Source organism: Procambarus clarkii, chromosome 76 (genome assembly GCF_040958095.1).
Source record: "Procambarus clarkii isolate CNS0578487 chromosome 76, FALCON_Pclarkii_2.0, whole genome shotgun sequence".
In the NCBI taxonomy this organism is placed as follows: domain Eukaryota; kingdom Metazoa; phylum Arthropoda; class Malacostraca; order Decapoda; family Cambaridae; genus Procambarus; species Procambarus clarkii.
Genome location: NC_091225.1, coordinates 19,162,973 through 19,182,311, shown reverse-complemented (window position 1 = coordinate 19,182,311; position 19,339 = coordinate 19,162,973). Strand labels below are relative to the sequence as shown.

At 43.8% G+C, this 19,339-nt stretch overlaps 1 protein-coding gene across 1 annotated transcript in view; it reads right to left on the bottom strand.

The window, feature by feature from the left end:
• The window catches only part of hlk (hulk), a 106,692-nt gene that overhangs the window by 80,669 nt on the left and 6,684 nt on the right, over positions 1–19,339 (bottom strand). The gene's annotated exons all lie outside the window — the stretch shown is intronic.

Below are 19,339 nucleotides of genomic sequence, written 5' to 3'. Positions count from 1 at the left end.
TTGGAACTTTTTTGGTCCAAGTAACACGAATCTTAACCAACAATCCAATTTTTTGTTTACAGAATCAACCCATCCGTTCACAATGCGACGTGTTAGAAAACATTTCACCGTCGTAAAATTGACGTTTTATGTGCATCCGCCTCGATAGATTAGGTTGGCTGGGTTCAACCATTTCTGGTTTGGCTCAGATGTTGTATTTTTTACGGAGTGGAGAGGCCGGAGGACAAGCTGCTCCAGTGACCTTATCTACCCATAACCCGTGACCTTATCTGGTCTCCATGACCCCAGGGACCTTATCTGTCCTCCATGACCCCAGTGACCTTATCTACCCATGACCCCAGTGACCTTATCTGGCCTCCATGACCCCAGTGACCTTATCTGTCCTCCATGACCCCAGTGACCTTATCTACCCATGACCCCAGTGACCTTATCTGGCCTCCATGACCCCAGGGACCTTATCTGTCCTCCATGACCCCAGTGACCTTATCTACCCATGACACCAGTGACCTTATCTGGCCTCCATGACCCCAGTGACCTTATCTGTCCTCCATGACCCCAGTGACCTTATCTGTCCTCCATGACCCCCGTGACCTTATCTGGTCTCCATGACCCCAGTGACCTTATCTGGCCTCCATGACCCCAGTGACCTTATCTGTCCTCCATGACCCCAGTGACCTTATCTACCCATGACCCCAGTGACCTTATCTGATCTTCATGACCCCAGTGACTTTATCTCATCTTCATGACCCCCAGTGCCCTTATCTACCCATGACCCGAATGACCTTATCTGCCCTCCATGACCCCAGTGACCTTATCTACCCATGACCCCAGTGACCTTATCTGGCCTCCATGACCCCAGTGACCTTATCTGTCCTCCATGACCCCAGTGACCTTATCTACCCATGACCCCAGCGACCTTATCTGATCTTCATGACCCCAGTGACTTTATCTCATCTTCATGACCCCCAGTGACCTTATCTACCCATGACCCGAATGACCTTATCTGCCCTCCATGACTCCAGTGACCTTATCACCCTATGACCCCAGTGACCTTATCTGATCTTCATGACCCAATGACCTTATCTGGCCTCCATGACCCCAGTGACCTTATCTACCCATGACCCCAGAGACCTTATCTGGCCTCCATGACCCCAGTGACCTTATCTGGCCTCCATGACCCCAGTGACCTTATCTGCCCTCCATGACCCCAGTGACCTTATCTGTCCTCCATGACCCCAGTGACCTTATCTGCCCTCCATGACTCCAGTGACCTTATCTGGGCTTCATGACCCCAGTGACCTTATCTGCCCTCCATGACCCCAGTGACCTTATCTGCCCTCCATGACCCCAGTGACCTTATCTGGCCTCCATGACCCCGGTGACCTTATCTAGCCCACGGAAATAGTTACAGGCGCGTTTCCCCCTCATCACCTAATGCCTCTGTTCACCAAGCAGTAAATAGATATACCCAGGAGTTAAGGCAGCTTCTTCTTGTTTCAGATTCAGCTTCTCCGAATAAACCGTTGTGAGTAGCACGGGCTATGGTGATCCCGTAGTGGATTTACCTATTACAGGAAGTCAGCGTTTTGTGGGGTTGAATCCTGGAGCGGGTCAGTAGTTCGACCGGGGGGGTGGGGACCTCGATATAAGCCTAACAATTATATATACACAGGCTGCCTATCCCCGACAAAATAAATTATTATTATTGAGTCATAGTTATATCAATAATTCTTAACCATCAAATGTATATAAATCATTTGGCCAACTAATTATTATTAATGATAAATAATAATTGTAATTCAATAATTATCGATAATCAGGAAAAAAAATCTTTACTCAGAGTAGTACATTTATAAATAAGTAAGTTTGCACACAATTTCAGTTCCCTATTTACATTAGAGAAAGTCATATTGATAAGCAGTAACCAGCCAACAATTACAAGGAGTCGGGAGACATCTCCCGTCACGCAGGGTGCAGTCGCACCTCCACAGATCTCCAGTATCATCTTTTGATACTGGTAATGGCTCGAAAGGGCCACCACTTACGGGCTATTCATGCCCGTGCCACCTTTTGGGTGGCTTAATCTTCATCAATCAATTAATCAACAATTACAAACAAGGCGCCATTCATTTGTTATCACCAAAAATAGACCGCGGTACAATCTTACGGGTTATTCATGCCCGTGCCACCTTTAGGGTGATACAATCATCTTATTTTCGGCAGAATGGATCATCCCTTTAGGCTGTGGGATAGAGGCTTTGTTCTTAACAGAGTTGTTGATTTGTGGAACCAATTACCGCGTAACATAATAGAAGTAGGATCCCTTGAGTGTTTCAAGCGTAGGGTAGACATATATATGAATGAGATTAGGTTGTTATAAATAGGAGCTGCTTCGTATGGGCCAATAGGCTCTTCTGCAGTTACCTTTATTCTTATGTTCCTATATTGACAAAACAGATGTGTAAGCCACATCCATATTTTTCGCCTATTTCAAACAACTGACGTTCGATTTAAAGTGAAACTAAAATTGCAGAGATTATAGTTGCTGGTAGACCTGTCCTGTCGCATAATACATCGTATTTTGACGTAAAACCCCACTAGCCCTTGTCATTGACCTACTAGCCCTTGTCATTGACCTACTAGCCCTTGTCATTGACCTACTAGCCCTTGACATTGACCTACTAGCCCTTGTCATTTACCTACTAGCCCTTGTCATTTACCTACTAGCCCTTGACATTGACCTACTAGCCCTTGACATTGACCTACTAGCCCTTGACATTGACCTACTAGCCCTTGTCATTGACCTACTAGCCCTTGTCATTGACCTACTAGCCCTTGGCATTGACCTACTAGCCCTTGACATTGACCTACTAGCCCTTGTCATTGACCTACTAGCCCTTGTCATTGACCTACTAGCCCTCGCCATTGACCTACTAGCCCTTGTCATTGACCTACTAGCCCTTGTCATTGACCTACTAGCCCTTGTCATTGACCTACTAGCCCTTGTCATTGACCTACTAGCCCTTGTCATTGACCTACTAGCCCTTGTCATTGACCTACTAGCCCTTGTCATTGACCAGAGAGACGGGGACCCAGGATGTGTACACAGTAAACAAAATAGGAGCGTTAGCCCATCACTTGGGACGCCAGAGATCAGAGATGACAGTCTGTGAGGAAGTGGGGCAAGAGATACCAAGGACACAGCTGGAACCGAACAGTCTCCGTGGTGTAGTGGTAAGACACTCGCCTGGCGTTCCGCGAGCGCTATGTCATGGGTTCGTATCCTGGCCGGGGAGGATTTACTGGGCGCAATTCCTTAACTGTAGCCTCTGTTTAACGCAACAGTAAAATGTGTACTTGGATGAAAAAACGAGTCTTCGCGGCGGGGATCGTATTCCAGGGACCTGCCCGAAACGCTACGCGTACTAGTGGCTGTACAAGAATGTAACAACTCTTGTATTCAGAGCTTGGTGGGTTGGGGCATGAATCAAGGCGTATCGAGCTGGTCTTAGAACTGATGGGAATGACATACAAGTAAATCTAACAATCATTTCAAGCAGCTACTGGACACAAAACTACTTTCAAGACTCTACACATGTAGGAAAGAGCATGTTAGTGAATGGGGGAGTGTGTAGAGGATACACAACTAGGATGTGAAAGCCTATAGCGAAATGTTGTATGTTGACCAGACCACACACTAGAAGGTAGAGGGGACGAAGACATTTCAGTTCGGTCACAATCGACTTGAGAATAGTCCAGGACGGACCGAAACGTCGTCGTCCCTTCACCTTCTAGTGTGTGGTTTGGTCAACATACTTCAGCCACGTTATTGCGACTCCTCGTCTGTATATTGCGAGAATGTACCGTGGAAACCCAGAGCTAACGTAATAACCGAGATGGTAGATAATTTTAATGGTATTATCTCAAGATAGCAAGAAATTATAGGCCTTCTGCAGTTACCTTTGTTCTTATGTTCTTATGTTCTTATACAAGCATGTAAGTGGAAAATACCTTCAATATGTCCCAATGCAAGTCATTGATTGCCACGCTGGCTTCTAGTACAGCAAGCACAGGAGTCAATACTCGTGTATTATCCATCCGTGCCCCCTTGTTCTATTAGCATTCATTGTAAACATTTCCTCTTAATCCACCCTGTCAAACCCCCATAAATATTTTATACGTCAATATCATGTCTCCTCTCCCTTTCTCCTTCTGTCTAATGTCGTCAGGTTTAGTTCCTTCCGTCTCTCTTCTCACCTCATCCCTAGCAATTCTTGACGAGTTTCGATGCAAACTTCTGCACCATTTCGAGCTTCCTGTTGTGTTTTTTAGATGGTGGTTCCAGGATGGAGTGGAGTACTCTAAAACCGGCCTCACAGGGGCAGTATACAGTGATCTACAAGCCTCTTCAAGTTCCTGGAGGATGTTCAAACTTTTGCTAGCGCAGAGTATGTGGTTGACGGTATTCTATTCGTACGAGCCTCTGGTGTTAGGTTTGGTGGTATGTCCACTCTCAGGTGTTTTATTTTGGCGTTATAGGGAGGTAGTTTCTCTTCATCGTGTATTGGCCTTTCAGTCTCCACGCTCCTGATCCCATTCACATCACCTTACACTTGCTGGTATTGAGCTCTGGCAGCCGTTTCTAGGACCAGCTCTGCACCTTGTTTAAGCCATCTTGGAGAATCTTACAATCCTCATCTGTCTCAACCCTCCTCGTAAGTTTCGCATCGTTTATAAACATCGACATGTAAGACTCAACGCCTGCAGTCAAGTCATTTACAAGAATAAGCAATAGTATGGGTCCCAGCACCGATCCTTGAGGCACCCCGCTTGTTACTCTACGCCAGTCCGACTCCTCGTCCCTCACTGTCACTCTCTGACACCTGTCTGTTAGGTAATTCCTTACCCATGTTAATTTGTCCTGGCCCCTTCCAAGTGCTATATAGTTGTAGCGTTTTAGGGATTTTTTTTCTGATAGTTTTCTTCCTTGCCTTTACGTATGTTAATGCGTTTCCACTTCCTCCCGCCTGCCTCTCGAGTTTGTATAGTAACCTCGTGTGTGTGTGTGTGTGTGTGTGTGTGTGTGTGTGTGTGTGTGTGTGTGTGTGTGTGTGTGTGTGTGTGTGTGTGTGTGTGTGTGTGTGTGTGTGATGGTTGCAACTGCCAACTGGCAGATGCACCCTTCAGAACAGCTGTAAAGAAATCAACCATCCAATATCTTGCATACTCACACACACACACACATAAAAATAACAAATCGCCATATATTAAGCTTTGTAGTGAGTGGTGGAAGTGTGTTAGGGGCCAGTGTGAGTGGGTGAGGGTGAGTGAGTGTGTGTGTGTGTGTGTGTGTGTGTGTGTGTGTGTGTGTGTGTGTGTGTGTGTGTGTGTGTGTGTGTGTGTGTGTGTGTGTACGTTGTTTATAGTGAGTTGCTGTTGCCTGCTTAACCCCTCTCATCACGAAAGGGGAGCAATGCAAGCCTCCACCTCTCTCTCACACACACACACACACACACACACACACACACACACACACACACACACACACACACACACACACACACACACACACACACACACACACACGCACACACGCACACACTTCCGCCTCACAAACCAGCACATTATTGACGCATCTCGACGGTTTGATATCCAATCACAGCCACAAATGAACTTTGCTCTTACCCCTTGTGGCATGCGAACGCACAGACGTACAGACATGTACATACGGTAGATGCACGTACAATTTGCTCACATAGAATTCAGTACGTGTTGTCTGATTTCATGTGACCTTAGCAAGGAGGAAGCTCCCGCCAAACACACACCGAAACTACGACGTTGGTACAACGTTCGAACAAGTTTTAACACCTAAGCAGTTGCAACAACCAATATAGCAAGTTGTAACAGCGTTGTAATACGTCATAAACACGTTAAGCCAAGATGTAACAACTTTATTACAAGTTGTAACAAGCGGGAAATAGAGACAGTTCCGGTTTGTGTTTCCTGGAAGGGAACTATCAGGGGGAAAGCGCCAAGCCATTACGACTATATAGCACTGGGAAGGGATCAGGATAAGGATTTGGGATGGGATGAGAATGATGCCCAACCACTTGGAGTGACCTTAGCAAACAACAGCCTTTTACACATGACTTGTAGCCTACCCTAGGGAGCCGGTCGGCCGAGCGGACAGCACGCTGGACTTGTGATCCTGTGGTCCCGGGTTCGATCCCGGCCGCCGGCGAGAAACAATGGGCAGAGTTTCTTTCACCCTATGCCCCTGTTACCTAGCAGTAAAATAGGTACCTGGGTGTTAGTCAGCTGTCACGGGCTGCTTCCTGGGGGTGGAGGCCTGGTCGAGGACCGGGCCGCGGAGACACTAAAGCCCCGAAATCATCTCAAGATAACCTCAAGAAGATACCCTTACTCCCTAGAGTGCACCCTCAGAACCCACAATGTACCCCTGATAAAAAATTGAATTGCTATGTCACACATCAACAGCTAAAACTAACATTTCAATTCTTAAATATAATATATATATATATATATATATATATATATATATATATATATATATATATATATATATATGCAGAATAACCACATATGAAAAATAGAAAATGCTTAACGCGTTTTCGGCTAATTCGCCTTCATCAGAGCAAAGTAGAATCAAATTGATTCTACTTTGCTCTGATGAAGGCGAATTAGCCGAAAACGCGTTAAGCATTTTCTATTTTTCATATGTGGTTATTCTGCATACTTGGATTAGTGTTTTTGTGATCATTGTTGCATATATATATATATATATATATATATATATATATATATATATATATATATATATACATATATATATAGGAGAAGCGATCACTCATATGTATTCAGAGTTAAATGGCAAGTTTTCTTTGAATGCTCTGTGTTCCCTTCTTTGAGGCTGTGGGTCCCTATAATTGCACCAGAGATGGTAACCCCCTATATATATATATATATATATATATATATATATATATATATATATATATATATATATATATATATACGTAGAGGGGAGTGGCTTTTGGAGCCGGCCACCATCTGCCTGACTCACCTAGCCAGCTGGCCAACCACCTCACGCGCACTCCTCTATCTGGACCGGCCAAATCACCATCTGGCACTGGGGCTGGTGCCAATTGCGGCCCCCGGGGTGTCAAAGTGGTGCCAGCTGGTGTTTTTCAAGTGGTGTCCGGCGGTGTCCGGCGGGAGGTGGTAGATGGTGTCAAGTGGGGGACAAGTTGATAAGCAGAAATTAAAGGTTTTGATTAGTGCCTTGTGAAAAATCTTTTAAGTAAATGTGGTGTCAGATGGTGACAAATGGTGTCATGTAGTTAGGCTAGGTTATCTTGAGGTTATCTTGAGATGATTTCGGGGCTTTTCAGTGTCCCCGCGGCCCGGTCCTCGACCAGGCCTCCACCCCCAGGAAGCAGCCTGTGACAGCTGACTAACACCCAGGTACCTATTTTACTGCTAGGTAACAGGGGCATAGGGTGAAAGAAACTGCCCATTGTTTCTCGCCGGCGCCTGGGATCGAACCCAGGACCACAGGATCACAAGTCCAGCGTGCTGTCCGCTCGGTCGACCGGCTCTCCCAGGTTGTGCTATGGGGAATGAGACTTCACAATCCTGGAGGAAAGGAGAAACATAGAGGGGGGGGACATGATCGCAACATACAAGATACTTTATGAGGGGACTCGGTGTCTGTGGGCAGAGGGATGAAGAGGCACATGGGAGAGGTCAAAAGGTAAAGTGGCACTAGACAGGAAGCCAAGAGGAAGGGCAAACAGTGCCACCAGGCGTGCCAACACTAACTCATATTCTTAAGCAATTTCAGAATTTTGAAATTGAAATTGAAATTTATTTATTTATTTATTTATTTATTTATTTATTTATTTATTTATTTATTTATTTATTTATTTATTTATTTATTTATTTATGCATATACAAGAAGGTATGTTTACCAGACCACACACTAGAAGTTGAAGGGACGAACGACGTTGTACAAGAAGGTACATTGGGAATGTGAGGATACTTAATATGGTAATTACAATCTTGTAAAGCCACTAGTACGCGCAGCGTTTCGGGCAGACCCGAAATAAGTTTATTGAGGTAAAATACACACAAAGGGATGAGGTAGCTCAAGCTATTCTCACCCCGTTCAGTACATCGTGTTAATACATACATAGACACACATCACAAACAATAAACATATTACCGAACATTCTGAGAGATAAACATATACATTTCGACCTTCAGAATTTTAGGCAACGGTTTTGTACCACAAGCGGGACTCGAACCAGAGTCTGCTGCTACCACAAGTACTTCAAGCCTGCAATTAAGACATTATCGAATCTATAAACCCAACAATATGAGTGAATTACTAACGATTAATTGCGATTTATTGACCCGGTGTCATAGCAACGAGGTCACTGTTGAGAGGCGGGACCAGAGCCAAAGCTCAGCCCCCGCAAGCACAATTAGGTGAGTACAGTGCTACTGAAATATAATCCATCCCAAGGAAATGGGGATACGAACTAGGTTGTGGAAAAAAGAGGAATAGAGAAAATAGGCTGATAAAAACCAAGATAACAGCGAGCAAGATAAGGTCGGTCGGCCAAGCGGACAGCACGCTGGACTTGTGATCCTGTGGTCCTGGGTTCGATCCCAGGCGCCGGCGAGAAACAATTGGGCAGAGTTTCTTTCACCCTATGCCCCTGTTACCTAGCAGTAAAATAGGTACCTGGGTGTTAGTCAGCTGTCACGGGCTGCTTCCTGGGGGTGGAGGCCTGGTCGAGGACCGGGCCGCGGGGACACTAAAGCCCCGAAATCATCTCAAGATAACCTCAAGATAACATGTTTAACACCGGTTATATACCCTACCTGCTCACACTGACGACACTAACACACACGGGGTAGAAATAGCCTAAGCTACTCTATCCCTTTGAGATGTATTACTTATCTCAATAAACATACTTGAACTTGAACTGACACACACACACACATATATATAAACCCGCTGCGCAGCAAAATCAAAATCCCATCATTATCTCTTTCCCAAATGACAAATGTGTTTACGCTCGACGTTTTAAGGATTCCGATGGTATGAATAGCTGACAAAAACTTAGGTTTAGGGGGGGGGGGGTAGAGGAAGGCATTCCGCTCCCGATGGCAGAGAGTACACGCGGCCTAAGAACCGCTGGGCCTTTGTTTCCATTATTTCTCACATAAAGCGCAGTATTTCTACGGATGGGGGGAGGAGGAGGAGGGGTAGTTACACAGGAGACTGTCCTGGGGTCATACGGGAGAACAGCCTGAGGGGTCACACGTGACAAGAACCTGGGGGTCACACGTGACAAGAACCTGGGGGTCACACGTGACAAGAACCTGGGGGTCACACGTGACAACAGCCTGAGGGGTCACACGTGACAAGAACCTGGGGGTCACACGTGTGAACAGACGTGGTTAGATGTCAGGTCGAGCTAGAATCAAAGCATTACGATGACTCAGGATATGAACAGAGGTACCTCCCCCCTCCCCTAGAGAGAGAACAGTTCCTCTTATCCCCCCGAGAACAGTTCTCTCGTTTGTTCTCAGAATAACTAAGTGACGTATTAGTCAAACGAGGGGAAGGGCGAGCCAGGCATATATTTCCCCCTCTCTGTCGATCCACCTATTCCCTATATACCTTTTCCCCTCCCCACACTAAATATAAGACCTCATACGAAATTGTCTCCAATTTCTTTCACTTTTTTTTTTAAACATCACTTTTGAATAACAAGACAGGAACGAGTATTGGTCATATACAGACAGATGTGCTTCTGTCTGGCTTGTCTGGCCTGTCTGGCTCCTGTCTGACTCCTGTCTGGCTCCTATCTGGCTTCTGTCTGGCTTGTCTGGCCTGTCTGGCTCCTGTCTGACTCCTGTCTGGCTCCTATCTGGCTTCTGTCTGGCTTGTCTGGCCTGTCTGGCTCCTGTCTGACTCCTGTCTGGCTCCTATATGGCTTCTGTCTGGCTTGTCTGGCCTGTCTGGCTTCTGTCTGACTCCTGTCTGGCTCCTATCTGGCTTCTGTCTGGCCTGTCTGGCTCCTGTCTGGCATAAGCATACGTCCAGAAGCAGAGACAAACATAGGTATAGTGGAGTCTCCCCTTCTCTCACCCCCTCACACACACACACTGTATTATACACTATCATACATTATGCACTATCATGTATTATACACTATCAGGGGGTGATGTATCGACCTACAACCCACCCACAGTACTATAAACTCACTAAATTTATCTATAGTTAAAATTCCAATCGCTAGTATTTAGTCATATTATGCACCCCATACCCATGCCGTGGGCGGCTGTAGGCAGGGTTACAGAGTTACATAATGGGCCCAGGAGCTGAATCCCAGTTCCCACAGTTTCTAAAATATACTTCGTGTCTAATTTCCTTATTCAGATACCCTTAGCTATCATATTAGAAAGTAACTTCGAAATATTCCGAAGACTTTCAAATCCACAAATCAGCTTCGAATTTGTGGTATCCAAAAAGCATAATATTGGTAACTATTTGAAAACATGAGATCCTTTAACCTTTGACCTCAATTGTGGTGTTGTTTACCGTTTTTCAGCCTCACACACGCTTGGGGTCGCGGTTCGAGCTTCTTAGAACCTAGGGGGATTGGAAGTCACTGTTCCTACTTCCAATTCTTATCGACTAGATCTTAACATCTTGGGGAATCTTATCTGTATCGGGTAATTGTGACCTCAATGGGGACAATTTCCATCTTGAACCACAACTCTTCATCAATTCATTTTCGCTTTCTCGAAGAATAGGTCTTTTCTTTGTTAGGTCTTTGTTTGTTAGGTCTTTTTTTTGTTAGGTCTTTGTTTGTTAGGTCTTTGCTTGTTAGGTCTTTGTTTGTTAGGTCTTTGTTAGGGCTTTGTTTGTTAGGGCTTTCTTTGTTAGGGCTTTCTTTGTTAGGACTTTCTTTGTTAGGACTTTCTTTGTTAGGACTTACTTTCTTAGGTCTTTCTTTGTTAGGTCTTTCCATATTTTGTTTTCTATTTTGTATAAAATGCTCAATTTTTACATTGAATACTTTTGTGTTTAGCTTTTTATTGTCCTAACTTTTTTTTTAATGGATACCGATTTATATAAATATTTCAACTTCATATTAATGTTTTTTAGCTAATTTGGTTGAGTAATAATGTTCTTATTATGTTCTTAATAGTAATGTTAATAATAATAATAATATAATAATTTATATTATATAATATATATTAGTATATATTATATAATATATATATATTATATAATAATAAAGTAATAATGTTCTTGCGTCTTGAAGACTATATAATATTCTCCGCAACGTTGCTTTTGGTTAAATTAAAGAAGATGTCTGTCTTTTCTCTCGTACTTCAGTTCCTTATAAGATTGAAATTTCCACCTATAATGCAAATACATTTCAGAGATATTTTCCTTGTAGAAATTATAATCTTATAAGGAACATTAGTACGAGATAAAGAACACACATCTTCTTTAATTTATTCAAAACAAACGTTTCCAAGAATATTCTTCATAATTAGTTCTTCAACAAAAGAACATAGTCAACAAAGTATATATATATATTATTTTGTTAGACTATTCAAAATGGACGTTTCCCTCGGGAATCAATACCTCTCCCCTATTGTGTTCCTATCTATTGTGAAAGTATATATATATATATATATATATATATATATATATATATATAGGAGGGTACCACCACTGGTGCAATTATAGGGACCCACAGCCTCAGAGAAGGGAACACAGAGCATTCAGGGAAAAACTTGCCATTTAACTCTGAATACGAAAGAGTGTTCGCTTCTCCTACCACCCCCTTTTTTTTATTATGGTGTACACTTTATGTATAATATATATATATATATATATATATATATATATATATATATATATATATATATATATATATATATATATATATATATATATATATATATGTATATATATATGTATATATATATATATATATATATATATATATATATATATATATATATATATATATATATATATATATATATATGCGAACAAGCTTGAATGGCCCCAAGCATATATGCAAGTGATGAGAGCAGTTCATGAATGAACTATACTTCATGAGAGCAATGTGACACAAGCTGACACAATTAGAACATGTCACCACTCGCCAAATCACCGGCACGGTATAACTACCACATTACGGGAGCCAGTACTAGCCAAGACACTGTGGCACTAATGCCCAGTGCCGGCACTCTGTCGACCCTCCACCACCAGCCCAGGGGCTAGGCGGGCACCCAGCCAAAACCCCTCGTGAATGTTACCTAGTTTGACTGTGTTGGGTTCTCTCACATCTGGCTCAGATAAATGCCCCTCACTGATTGCATATTCCCCCCCCCCCCCCCACCCCACCCAAGGGAGCCGGTCGGCCGAGCGGACAGCACGCTGGACTTGTGATCCTGTGGTCCTGGGTTCGATCCCACGCACCGGCGAGAAACAATGGGCAGAGTTTCTGTCACCCTATGCCCCTGTTACCTAGCAGTAAAATAGGTACCTGGGTGTTAGTCAGCTGTCACGGGCTGCTTCCTGGGGGTGGAGGCCTGGTCGAGGACCGGGCCGCGGGGACACTAAAAAAAAAAGCCCCGAAATCATCTCAAGATAAGATAACCCTACAGCAATTTGAAAACTAGAAACATCATAAGAGTTAAATGAACAAATCCACAAGGGCCGTGACGAGGATTCGAACCTGCGTCCGAGAGCATCCCAGACACTGCCTTAATCTGTGGATTTGTTCATTTGATGCATCATCACGTTAGTGTGATCTCTGTGTGATCATAAGAGTTCTTCAGTGCCAACGGGGCTTGGCAACCTCCGTTGGGACAAGCACTAGCAAAAATAATAATATTCCATATCTCCAGTTAGGTCAAACTTAGAAATAACGATCAGTGCTTCGTTTAATTATGTCATTTATAAGTAGTTAACAGCACTGATTTCTAAAGGGTGAAGATTCTCCAGTAGGAAAAAAAGACACTTTCCACACGCCCCAAAGGCTTGTCTGAATAGTATCCGAACCGCTCCGAGGGCTTGTCTCAGTGGTATGCGAATACCCAAGTGGTTTGTCTTAGTGGTATGCGAATACACAAGTGACTTGTCTCAGTGGTATGCGAATACCCAAATGACTTGTCTCAGTGGTATGCGAATACCCAAATGACTTGTCTCAGTGGTATGCGAATACCCAAATGACTTGTCTCAGTGGTATGCGAATACCCAAATGACTTGTCTCAGTGGTATGCGAATACCCAAATGACTTGTCTCAGTGATATGCGAATACCCAAATGACTTGTCTCAGTGGTATGCGAATACCCAAATGACTTGTCTCAGTGGTATGCGAATACCCAAATGACTTGTCTCAGTGGTATGCGAATACCCAAATGACTTGTCTCAGTGGTATGCGAATACCCAAATGACTTGTCTCAGTGGTATGCGAATACCCAAATGACTTGTCTCAGTGGTATGCGAATACCCAAATGACTTGTCTCAGTGGTATGCGAATACCCAAATGACTTGTCTCAGTGGTATGCGAATACCCAAATGACTTGTCTCAGTGGTATGCGAATACGGAAGTGACTTGTCTCAGTGGTACCAATGAACCCTGTTGGATAGTGACTAAACTGATGTACAAAATTGCCAGAACCTAATCTGAGGACCACGCGAATAGAAAACGCAACATCACATTAATTTTCCGAGCCACTATAATTTTCAGTACATCAATTTTTGGCCTTATAGGAGATTAATACATAAAAATGCGATGCGCTATTCATCAGGACATTTGTTTATGCAGACGATGAGTCACAATAACGTAGATGAAGATATGTTGACTAAATCACACATCAGAAAATGGAGAAATGACCATTTCTCATTCTGGGGAAAATGACATTTCTCCATTGAAATGACATTTCCGGTTCGAAATGTGGCCATTTCAACATTTTTTCTGATGTGAGGTTTGCTCATTATATTATCTATATATACTCAGCCAAACTCACTAATATATATCTCTCTCAAGCCTCCACTTTAAACAGTCCAGCAACCCTAAGTTACTCGATAATTTCTTAAGCAAATATACAACTCTTTATTTCCGGGTGTTGCTTAATATACACATGTCTTGCGCAGGCGACGAGTCACAATAACGTGGCTAAAGTAAGTTGACCAGACCACACACTAGAAGGTGAAGGGACGACGACGTTTCGGTCCGTCCTGGACCATTCTCAAGTCGATTGTGAGACTGATCGACTTGAGAGTGGTCCAGGACGGAGCGAAACGTCGTCGTCCCTTCACCTTCTAGTATGTGGTCTGGTCAACTACACATGTCTTGCGAGAAGAAGAGATGTCTAGAGAAGTCTTGTCTTGTCTTGAGAAGAAACAGATTAACTCTAACTCATCACTGGTGAACCTTTGGACTCAGCCAAAGGCTGTGATCGCCCACAAACATCTTTAATGATGAGGAACAGAAAGCACTAAAATATATTAAGACGCGCCGTAAGGATAGCTATATATATATGGGCTTATAGCCATTAACATTACTAGCGGTACATCAACGCAATGTACCGCAGGAGAACAGCTTCACTAACACCATTCTCCACATACCGTAGGTACTAAATTCTTCATCACTTTTTCTCCCAACAATATTAAAATAGCCGGTCGGCCGAGCGGACAGCACGCGGGACTTGTGGTCCTGGGTTCGATCCCAGGCGCCGGCGAGAAACAATAAGCAGAGTTTCTTTCACCCTATGCCCCTGTTACCTAGCAGTAAATTAGGTACCTGGGTGTTAGTCAGCTGTCACGGGCTGCTTCCTAGGGGTGGAGGCCTGGTCGAGGACCGGGCCGCGGGGACACTAAAGCCCCGAAATCATCTCAAGATAACCTCACGAATCTCAAGAAAATATGATTCATGTAGACAATTTTAATTCATATTTCGGGCACAAATTCTTATATATATTTGAAAGGTCAAAGTTGTCTAACACGAGCGAAGAACACACTGATGGTCGACCGGCAAAATACGACATTCTATTAGGATTGATTGATTGATAGAGATTAAGCCACCCAAGAAGTGGCACGGGCATGAATAGCCCGTAATTCTATTAGGAGGACGGGTTGAATGACGAAATGGGGATGTAACGTATACTAGACGAAGCACAGAGATGGGTAACACCCGCCCAGTCTACATGATCTTAGTGCCATAGCTCACGCCAGAGGATTACTCCATGTGAGAGGGAAGTAATCTCAAGTCTGGTGTTAAGTTCTTTAAGGAGGACTTCCCAAAATTCCGGTCTTTAATCCAACCTAAGCACCATTTCCGATAAACATAAGATTCTATGTTTCGCAGGGAACACACGCGCGCGCGCACACACACATACTGTGTGCCCTATGTACCCTATAATGCCCTATGACAAAGAGTGCTGGGAAGACGGGACACCACGAGCGTAGCTCTCATCCTGTAACTACACTTAGGTAATTACACACACACACACACACACACACACACACACACACACACACACACACACACACACACAAGGACTAATAAACAAATGGAATGCCCTAAGAAGTGAATAAGCAAACTCCACACACTTACCATATACAAGTTAAAAAAAATCATCCATATCTATATCAATAAAATACACTGTTTCTGAGTCTGTTTTCAATCTGAGGATGCAGACCAGACGTTTCGGGCTAGCCTCACAAAACTCTCCAAGATGAATCATATGGGGTATGGAAGTTCACAAGCCAGTCGAGTTCATAGGCCTTAGGTCGGCCCCAATGCCACACTTCAAGATATATCGCAGAGTTTTGATGCTTACTCCAGCTGTTTACCCGTGTCGCATTTACATGGTTTACTCGAGAACGGTGATCATGAATTTATTTGGGCTACAGGATTACATTGAGAGAGAGAGAGAGAGAGAGAGAGAGAGAGAGAGAGAGAGAGAGAGAGAGAGAGAGAGAGAGAGAGAGAGAGAGAGAGAGAGAGAGAGAGAGAGAGAGAGGTGGGGATTTTTTGAGTGGAAAAAGGGGGGAGAGGTGAGAGAGGGGACAGGGAGTGGGAGGAGAATGGAAATGACAAGGAAGAGGAGGGGATGTTGGAGGAGAAATTAAGGTGGAGAGGAGGGAGAAAAACTGGGAGAAAGAGGAGGTGGAGAGAGGTGTAACAGGGGTAGAAAGAGAAGCAAGGTAGAATGATGGAGATGGGGGTTGATTGAGGGGAAATGGGAGGAATGGAATGGGCACAAGAGACCCAAACACAGCCGGTTACCTCCATCACACAGAACATAATGAACGCTCACGGCCATCAAATGGAGGACAGAAGAAAATGTATATATGCTGATTAGCATTGTAAATGTGTGGCCACGTCTGTGGTAGAAAATAATAATAAAAAAAAATGCCATCAAATGTACCCTCTCACCCAGGCGTGACACGCCTGAGGTAACGACCACAAACAGGAATTACTCACCAATGGAATGGAAAGAGAGAACGCGGATACGGGAAACTAGAAGGAACGGGAAATGGGATGGGATGGAGGTTGACGCGAAGCCATACTTAGCAAGAACAGCCAAAACGCTGGAGTTGGGGTGCAGGAATGAGGGGCAGAGTGGGGGGCATTAGTGGGGGGGGCAAGAGTGGGGGGCAGGGCAACGGGGGGGGGGGGGCATCTCTCCCACGTTGCGACAAGATAGGCTACGCGGGAAGGCCCACCCACCCTTCGGTACAGTTTAAAAAAGAATTCACACGCGCAAATATTTTGAAAATATCGGCCGCCGTAGATGTCAAATTGCCACAGCGGGGAAAACATTCTATTCCCTGTCAGAGCGGACGTGCCAACACACACACACACACACACACACACACACACACACACACACACACACACACACACACACACACACACACACACACACACACACACACACACGTACGTCAAACTAGTTACAAAAATATGAGCAAATGTTTACACAAGGGAGCGGAGAATGTAGTCGCCCGCACACACACACACACACACACACACACACACACACACACTTGGTGGTGGAGGCCAAGACCGTCAGTAGTTTCAAAGCGTTATATGACAAAGAGTGCTGGGAAGACGGAACACCACGAGCGTAGCTCTCATCCTGTAACTACACTTAGGTAATTACACTTAGGTAATTACACACACACACACACCAGCCAGCTCTCTTCATTTACAACAACGTATAAAATACAGAGTGCTAACCTGACCAGAAACCCCACGAACCCAACCCACCCACCTAACCAAACTAACCGCCGCAAAGAAAACGAATATTTGTGGGCCGATACTTTTCCAGCCCCGTCCTCGTAAACAAAGGCCAAAGTCCATTCCATCCACCCGCCAAACCCGCTGTGTATGAATGAAAAACGGTTTACACACGATTCGCAACTGATCGCGTCCGAACACTTCCGGAACAAGTGCTTCCCTGACGGAATTTGTTCGAACCCCAACGCTGTAAATGCTTCACCCACGTACTACAAATACATATAATCGCCAACAGAATTTAAACACCTAACCTAACCTATGGCTAAATATGCACAGTATGCTAATATTATTATTAATTTATAATTGAAAAAATCCTATTTTAAATGAACAGCATGTTGAAAATTGATGAATGCATCTTTGGGGTCGACCGCTGGAGGGAATGGACTTGGACTGAGGACAGGTTGTACTTTCCATAATATTCTGTTATTTACACGTTGGGGGACTACAACGCACAAAATGAGACGTACTAGATAACAGAATAGGCTGCACATCGCACAAAATGAGACGTACTAGATAACAGAATAGGCTGCACATCCTGTTGGCTTAGTACGACTTAGTTCGACCTTAAAATAAAAATAAGTCATTGCAAAACGTTCAAAAACGTTCCTTGACAAATTATAGCGTCACATTTGCTCGCAAGCTAACTCTCCAGCTGCTTCTAATTATAACTACCATTTACGTCATTCCCTAATGACTCAGGCAATTAAGCGCTTTCATTCTGGGACAACTTGCAGCTTAATCAAAGCGATCACGCTAAATCTTTTGTTTATGCGTCAAGGGCAACTATTTAGCAATCTCATAATAAAGATATAGAGCGGCTAAAGCGAAGATATTGAAATGGTGTTTAGTCTCCGTGGTGTAGTGGTAAGACACTCGCCTGGCGTTCCGCGAGCGCTATGTCATGGGTTCGTATCCAGGCCGGGGAGGATTTACTGGGCGCAATTCCTTAACTGTAGCCTCTGTTTAACGCAACAGTAAAATGTGTACTTGGATGAAAAAACGATTCTTCACGGCAGGGGATCGTATTCCAGGGACCTGCCCGAAACGCTAACGTACTAGTGGCTGTACAAGAATGTAACAACTCTTGTATATATCTCAAAAAATAAATAAATAAATAAATAAATAAATAAAAAAAAATAAACATTGCAGAATCCATCATTGCAAATGTTTATGTATTGAGCGCTTCCTTCTGTTTTCGCTTCAAAATCTATTAACGTATTAATTCTAAATATATTTCTCCTCGGAAATTGCCGGATACAAGTCATTTATTACATGTGATTAGATGCCAACGAATTCGTTATTGTGTAAAAACCTGGCAAAGTTAATCCAACTAAACCACACAACCTAACCCAACATTACCTAAGTTAACCTTACCCAACTTGATCTGATCTAACCTAAACCAATTTATCTAAGCCAACTTAAGCCAACCTAACTTAACCCATCAACTTAGCCTAATCCAAGTAACGCAACATAATGATTCATACAGTTTTTACAATTAGAAAACGCGTTAGCAAACAGGGAAGACGGAGCTCACTAACTTCTCCATTTATTAATTAATTAATTTTATTTATTTATTAATTATTTATTTATACAAGAGTTCTTATATTCTTGTACAGCCACTACCACGCATAGTGTTTCGGAAGTTCTTAATCCAAATTTTTCACACACACACATCTCCAGGAAGCAGCCCGTAGCAACTGTCTAACTCCCAGGTAGCTATTTACTGCTAGGTGAACAGGTGCATCAGAGTGAAAGAAAATGTCCATTTGTTTCCGCCTCCGCCGGCGATCGAACCCGGATCCTTAGGATTACGAACCCCGAGCGCTGTCCACTCAGCCGTCAGGCCCCAACCACCAAGGCTGTTGTGGGGTACGCTGGTTTGTGGTCTACAAGCACCAACAGTTTGGTTAATCAAGCACACGTCAAGAAGCATGTCCTCAGCTTGAGCAGAAGGATCC